Source organism: Saimiri boliviensis, chromosome 3, assembly GCF_048565385.1.
Source record: "Saimiri boliviensis isolate mSaiBol1 chromosome 3, mSaiBol1.pri, whole genome shotgun sequence".
Lineage (NCBI taxonomy): Eukaryota > Metazoa > Chordata > Mammalia > Primates > Cebidae > Saimiri > Saimiri boliviensis.
In genome coordinates this window covers 126,865,267-126,873,276 of record NC_133451.1, presented here as the reverse complement: position 1 = coordinate 126,873,276, position 8,010 = coordinate 126,865,267, and positions in this window count along the sequence as shown.

The following is an 8,010-nucleotide window of genomic DNA, read 5'->3' as shown; positions in this document are numbered from 1 at the left end:
CTGGTGATAACTTATTTTTGAAGGTTATGAATATTTAACTAAAATCTCTGTATTTGCCAAATTCTTTTTCAGAGAAAGATGTATCCATTACAACATCAGTAGCAGTATGCGTATATATCTATAAAGATTTCTATATTAATATTAGACAGTTTGAAAACAAAAGAAGAATAAGCACTCATATATTTACTGCCCGGATTAAGAAATAACATTTATTAAGCCTGCAGGTTCAGGCTTATTTTCAGGGGAAAAATCTAAGCAGGCTGTAAAGCAACCACTTGCTAGAGATATTTCCATAATTAAAAGGGAGCCAGTTCCAATAGGGACTCTGCATGGGGCCTCCAATCCCACATTTCCCCTCTAAGCTACCTTAACAGAGGTTCCCTGTGAGGGCTCCATCCCTGTAGCAGGCTTCTGTCTGGACACCTAGCCCTTTCCCTATGTCCTCTGAAATCTAAGTGGAGGTTGCCAATATCTACCACACCTACATTCTGTGCACCTGCAGGCTTAATATCACATGAAAGCCATCAGAGCTGATGGCTTACATTCTCCAAGTCTTTCAGACCCTAGAATGGTAGATCCACCAGCTGCTTGCTCCCTGCACCTGGAAAAGGGGCAGGCACTCAACAACTTCTGAGAAGAGCCATGCAGGTGAACCCTATAAGGCCACAGGTGTGGAGCTGCCCAAGGCCTTGGGAGTCCACCCCTTGCACCAGTGTGCCCTGGATGTGAGACACATAGCCAAAGAAGATTGTTTTCAAGCTTTAAGATTTAATTATTGCCCTGTTGGGTTTTAGACTTGTGTGGAACCCACAACTCCTTTCTTTTGGCTGATTTCTTTCTTCTGGAACAGGAATGTTTACCCAATGCCTGTACTCCCATTGTATCTTGAAAATGAATAATTCATTTTGATTTTACAGGCTTATAGATAGAAGAAGATGACTCTCAAATAAGACTTGGGAGTTAGACTTGGGACTTTTGATTTAATTCTGGAATAAGTTAAGACTTTCGGGGACTACAGAGAAGGCATGATTGTATTTTGCAATGTGAGAAGGACATGAGATTTGAAGGGATGGGCAGAGATGAAATGTTATAGTTGGGTATTTCTCCTGCCCAAATCTCATGTTGAAATATAATCTCCAATGTTGAAGGTGATTCCTGGTGGGAGGTGATTAGGTCATGGGTGCAGATCCCTCTTGAATGGCTTAATGCTGTCCTCATGATACTAAGTGAGTTTTATGAGATCTGGCCATTTTAAAATGTGTGACATCTCTTACCTCTCTCATTTGCTCCTGCTTTCACCATGTGACATGCCTATTCACTCTTTGCCTTTCACCATGATAAAAAGCTCTCTAAGGCTTCACCAGAAGCTGAGAAGATGCCAGTAGCAAGTTCCCTGTAAAGCTTGCAAAACTGTAAGACAATTAAACCTCTCTTCTTATAAATTACTGTCTCAGGTATTTCTTTATACCAATGCAAGAACAGCCTAGTACACCCTGCATTGAAATGCTAAAATTAATTACATAGAAAAGAAAGGAAAGCACTTAAATAGCTAAACACAAGCCATAGTCAAGTTCATAAGATACAAAGAAGATCATAGGTTCAATTAGGAGAAAACACATTTTTGAATAACATGGAGCCCAAGCTGGTACTGATGGTGTATAGCACGTCTTCAAGTGGAGTGGGAGTCAAGTATTCAATAGGAGAGCACTGCAAAAGCAAAGGCAAAAGAGAAATATTTAATTTTACCTAACATAAGGTACAGCTTGGAAACTAAGATAAAATATAATTTTTATTCAGAGATAATAAGTTTTCATCTTATTCCATAAGCTGTGAAGCTCTCATTCATGAGAGTGCCTTGATTAGACATAGAAATGATTTACAAAATGAGCAAGTAAGAAGAGCAGCTTTTGCTTTCTGCTTTAAATTTAGTAGAGGAACAGAAAAGCTCAAAGTTTGACACTGGTTATTATTTTGCACACTTTAGACTATGTTATCCTAACAATTCTATATAGAAAAGGGAACTGAAATTCAGAAATATTGAATAATTCCCTTGAGATAAACAGTTGATATTTGTCTGAGCCAGGATTTGAATGCATATCTAACTGAAGACTTGGTTTCTTTAATACTTTATCATACTACCAAAAGTAGTGACAATGAGAATGAAAAGGAGGGGAAAGATATGCAAAACATTTCTGAAGGAATTATCTAGAAAATAATTATTAGTGGTGAGTGGATGAGTAAGGGAAAGGTACATCAAAAATTAGAAGGCAGCTTGCTACTTAACTCAAAACCTTTCAAGTACAGAATTAATGATTTAAATAAACAATGAGAAGTTATCATTAAGTAGTATACAACTCTGATTTTTACTCTGATTTTCTATGAACAAGTAAAAATTTTTCCAGAGAATCTGTGCTCAGCTTAATCAGCATACTCTTCTTATTGACATCCATATAAACTATAAGATCAGCTCACAATGGGTTGTCTTTTATTAAATATTTTCATTAGTTCCCTGAATAGTAAATCTATGATAAAGGCAGAAGTTCTCAACTCCTCTAAACTTTAGGGAATGAAACTACTACCGATGCTCAAACTACACAGGTTCGAACTGCATGGGTCAGCCCACACAAATATTTTTTAAATAAATATATTGGAAAAAATTTTTGGAGAATTCTGACAATTTAGAAAAACTTGCAGAAAAAAAAAAAAAAAACATGATATAGCCTAGAAATATAAAAAAAAAAAAAACCCATGTTTCTTAAGCTAGATATGTCATGAATGTATAAAATAAATGTGAATACTAGATTATCATTCCCTATCATAAAATATACAAAAATCTATTATAAAAAGTAAAAACTTATCAAAACTTACACAAACACGGACTGTATATGGTGCCATTTGTAGTCAAGAGAAATGTAAACAAATATAAAATGAAAGTATTAAATTATAACTGCATAAAATTAGCTGTAGTACATATTATACTACTGTAATAATTTTGTAGCCACTTCTGTTGCTATTGTGGTGAGCTCAAGTATTGCAAATGTCCACTTAAAATGCCATGTAATGCTAATCATTTATGTTTGAGAAATTCTCACCAGTACATTGAGTATCTCAGAAAAAAAAAAAAAAAAAAAATTGTCTCTGGCCAAGGATAGTGGCTCACTCCTGTAATCCCAACATTTTGGGAGGCCAAGGTGCGAGAATTATTTGAGGCCAGGAGTTCAAGACCTGCCTGGATAACACAGCAAGACCCTATCTCTACAAATTTGTCTTGAAATACAATAAAATTAAAATACATAGAAAATAAATAAAAAGTGGTCTGTTGCAGTTCTTGTGTATTTTTCACTGTGTTTAGTGAAATACCAAATATCTATAATAACACCATGGGGACCAGGCACAGTGGCTCAAGCCTATAATCCCAGCATTTTGGGAGGCCGAGGCAGGTGGATCATGAGGTCAAGAGATCAAAACCATCCTGGTCAACATGGTGAAACCCCGTCTCTATTAAAAATACAAAAAAATTAGCTGGACATGGTGGTGCATGCCTGTAGTCCCAGCTACCAGGAGGCTGAGGCAGGAGAATTTCTTGAACCCAGGAGGCGGAGGTTGCAGTGAACCGAGATTGCGCCATTGCACTTCAGCCTGGGTAATAAGAGCGAAACTCCATCTCAAAAAATAAAAATAAAATTTAAATTAAAAAATATCACCGTGGGACCCATACAAAGTGCCCCTAGAGATGTTAGAAGTGCTCTCTAAAAGCAGGAAAGAAAGTCATGACTTTACAAGACTAAGTCAAGTTGTTTGATATGTACTGTAAATTGAGGTCTGCCTCTGTGGTTGCCTTCCATTTAAAGTAAATAAATCCAGCATAAGGGCCTTTATAAGCATTTTTTTAAAAAAAGAAAATTCATGAAGCTGTTGCTGCAGTTATGACAACAAGTGCAAAACCCTTGCAGTTTTTATGAAATAACTTTTTATCTTGTATTAACAATGTAGCTTTTATGTGAGTGAAGGATTGCCATAAGAGTGGCATACTTATAGTCTCTAATATGATTCAAGAAAACACAATCATTATATGACAAAATAGACAAAATAAACAAAAAAGAAAAGGAAGACTCTAAAAATGAAGAATGTAATGCCAGTAACTTAATTTACTTCCTATTCTAAAAAAAAAAAAAAAAAAAAAAAAAATCCACATAAGATATTTATTAGTAAGGAAGAGAAAAGAACACCAGGATTGAGAGCAGGAAAAGTCTAGGTTAATTGAACTGTTTTATGAAAATGCAGTTGAGCTTATGATAAAGACCTTAAATCCATAAAGATGCTAATCCTCTAGCCTTGAAGGAAAAAGATAAACACCCGCCTTTTGCCAGCCTTCTGACTGTACAATTAGAAGGCCTGGATAGTGAGAACGCCTTTCTTATAGGTGGGTTCCATCAGTGTTTTGTCCCTGGAATCAGGAAGTATCTTTCCAGTAAGAGACTACCTTTTAAAGTTTTTCTGATATTGTACAACGCTCCTGGCCACAGAACTTTATGTGTTTAACACTGAAATCTTATCTCGAATTGCAATCCCCCAAATTTGGTGGTCTCCTTAACTCCAAACAGAACATCTCTAATCCATCCTGTAGATCAGTGGGTCATAAGGACTTTTAAGGCTTGTTATGACTGGTACTCTATGGAAAGGATTGCGAACACTGTGAAAGAGACCTCCGGCAGAAGAAACATTATGAGTCAAGAAGGATTACACCACTGACAATACCATCCTTCTTGTGGAAAAGGTTCTCAAAGCCATCAAGCCCCAAAGAGTAAATTTCTGCTGGATAAAAGTGCGTCCAGATGTTATGCATGACTTCACAGGAGTTATGACAGAGTCAATCAAGGAAATCATGAAAGAGATAGTGAATACGGCAATAGGTTGGAGGTGAAGTTTTAAACATATGGATCTTAGAGTAATTCAATTGCTAACGAACACTACACCAGGGAAATTAACATAAAAGCACTTGAGGGAAATGATGTGTTTGAACTAGCACCAGACAATGAGGAAGAAAACGTAAAAGAAGCAGTGCCAGAAAAAAAAACTGACATTAGACAATCTGGCTAAAGTGTTTTATTATTCAAAATTGTTTTTGACTTCTTTTATGACTTGGACCCTTCTATTATACAGGTACTGAAGCTAAAGCAAATGGTGGAAGGATTGCTACCATATGGAGACATTTTTGAAGAAATGAAGAAGCAGAAGAGCCAGAAAAAAATTGCAGTGTATTTCATAAAGTTACCCTAAGTGTGTTTCTCATTCTAACTCCTCAACCTCTTGAGCCATTGCCACCACTAAGACAGCAACAGCAAACCCTACGCGTCTTTCTTTTCCTCCTCCTCAGCCTACTCAACCCATAAAGATGAGGATGAAAAACCTTTATGATATCCACTTCCACTTAATGAATAGCAAACATATGTTCTCTTCTTATGATTTTTTAATAACTTTCTTTTCTTTAGCTTACTTTATTGTAGAAATACAGTATATAATGCATGTAACATGTAAAATTTATGTTGCTTATGTTATGAGTAAGGCTTCTGGTCAACAGTAGCCTACTAGTAGTAGTTAAGTTTCAAAGGAATCAAACTTACATGCAAATTTTTGTCTGCTCAGAAGGTCAGTGCCTGAAACCCACCACATTGTTCAAGGATCAACTGTACATAGGAAGAATGTAACCTTGGGACCTTCACTAAGAATCTCTCAAAAAAAAAAGGAATCTCTCCTGGTACAGAGCTTATTATCTAAAGTTTCATAGCCTATCCAATCCCAGTCAAAAGAGTTCATGGAAAGGGGAGGAAGACAGCAAATCATATTGCCATGTGTGTACCTATGCAACAATCTTGCATGTTCTTCATATGTACCCCAAAACCTAAAATGCAATAATTAAAAAAAAAAGAGTTCATGGAATAAAAGGTTAAGTAGAAAGTTGCAAGCAATTGTTTTTCTCCTGGAACATAAGAGATTAAAAGCAAATAGAAGTACATAATTGTATATAAGAAATCTGTAACAAATATTGCATCATTAAGCCCTCTTATACAATTCTTTATTTCTCCTAAGCTAGATAACACTGTATTTTACATAAGAAAATAAAATAATAGAAGAAAGAAAACATCATGACAGAACTCTAACAATCCCCATCCCTATTTTTACACATAGACACTACACACACACACACACACACACACACACACACACGTGCACAGAGAAAAAGAGACGTTCATTCACGCCCACATTATTGGCATCATAGTCTTTTCCTAAAAGCTCATAAATATATCTAAAATCTGTAGAATCCAAAATAAAAACTGTCACATTTCAATAGCCATTGGGGACTTTGAATAGACAAAATATAATAATTTTAAATAAATTTTGTGTTTTGTCAATATGAATGTAAAAAATGTTAATACATGCTGATTTTACAAAAGATATAGAATTTTCAAAGTTCTAGTACCCAAGAACTTTGCTATTTAATATTTCATTTCCTTCAGCCGAGTACAGTGGCTCACTCCTGTAATCCCAGCAATTTAGGAGATCAAGGCAGGTAGATCAATTGAGGTCAGGACTATGAGACCAGTCTAGCCAACATGGTAAAACCTTATCTCTACTAAAAATACAAAAATTAGTCGGGCATGGTGGGTGTACCTGTGGTCCCAGCTACCCAGGAGGCTGAGGCAGGAGAATCACTTGAACCCAGGAGACAGAGGTTGCAGCAAGCAGAAATTTCACCATTCACTCCAGCCTGGGGGAACAGAGAAAGACCCCAACTCAAAAAAAAAAAATTATTTCCTTATTTTTCCTTTTCTTTCAAAATAAGGACAACAATCACTGGAAGGTGACGAGTGTGATCCTGATGAACCATGCAATCCTGCCTTCAGATACAAAGAATGAATTACAAGCAAGTGTATAAATTGTTCTTTTGTTTAGGGCAAAACTCTTGATATTAAAATACCAGTTTGGATAGGAAAAATGAATTACAAGCAAGTCTATATTCTTTTGCTTATGGCAAAGAAAAAAACACCTTGATATTAAAATACCAAGTGAACTATTAATAATTATTAAAAGCGGGTAGTAGCCATAACATTTATTGAGAGCTTTTTCTATCCCAGGCAGTGTACATTTGACTATGTTCTCATTTTTACTCACAACACTGGGAGGTAGGCACTGTGATTCCTATTTCGCAGATGCACTAGAGGCTAGACCTTTGCCCTTCCCACACAGATTGTAAGTAATGAAGCCAAGATTCAAACCCACAGGGTATAACTCCAGAGCACTCAGTTTTGCCTCTCAGTGGCACTGAATCCTTATACATAAACCAACATATATTTTAAAAAATGTGACTACATACAAGGGTAAAGTTTAGAAAGTTTAAGAAAATAGTATTTAATTTATTAAATAAGCATCACCAATGCATATAGTCATTAGATCATCCAAGTCAACACTAAAAAAAATATATTAAAGGCAGCTAGAGAAAAGTGTTATATTATCCATTTAAAAATTGTTCAGACGATCAGCACACTTCTCAACAGAAACACTATAAGCCAGAATCAATTGGGAGCATATATTTACCATGTTTAAAGAAAAAAAAGAATTCTAGTCAAAAATTTTATGTCCTGCCAAACTAAGCTTCATAAATCGGGAGAAATAAAGCCTGTCCAAGACAACCAAATGCTAAGAAAATTTGTCATCACTAGACTGAACCTGTAAGAAATGCTCAAAGGAATTCTAAACATGGAAATGAAAGAGTGAAACTCATCAGTATAAATGAAGGATGAGTATAAAACTCACAGATCCTATAAAGCAATAGCAAAATCAAAACTCCAAAATGACTGGCTAGCAATACCACAACAGGTACAAAACCTCACATATCAACATCAAACCTGATGCAGAAAAAGCATTCAATGAAACCCAGCATTTTGATAAAAAAAAAATTAATTAAAAATAAAACACCTCAATAATCTAATACAGATGGAACATGTCTCA